Consider the following 419-nt stretch of genomic DNA (forward strand, 5'->3'; position numbering starts at 1 on the left):
AAAACCTCTCATGTGCCTCTCCCATACCTCATCATTCCACCAATCATTCCTCTTTTCCCTTGCACCCACCCTTCCATATTCACAAACTTCTGCTGAACATTCTAACACTACGTTCTTAAATCCAGGTTCTCCACCTTCCTTATATCAGTTCTACTTTGTAAAAGCCTCTCATATGCTAGCATTGTCTCTCTTACTGCTCTATTCATTTCATTATTCCACCAATTACTCCTCTTCCCTCCTGCACCCACCCTCTTACAACTACAAACTTCTTCTGTCCACTCTAATACCACACTCTCACACCTACCCCATACATCTTCACTCTCATTATCAATACTCTCACTACCCCACCTTTCTACCAACATTTTCATATATCTAACCTTTCTCCTCGAATTTATAAAACTTTCCTTCTCTCTTACTGC

This window comes from Cherax quadricarinatus, chromosome 91 (assembly GCF_038502225.1).
Source record: "Cherax quadricarinatus isolate ZL_2023a chromosome 91, ASM3850222v1, whole genome shotgun sequence".
Classification (NCBI taxonomy): domain Eukaryota; kingdom Metazoa; phylum Arthropoda; class Malacostraca; order Decapoda; family Parastacidae; genus Cherax; species Cherax quadricarinatus.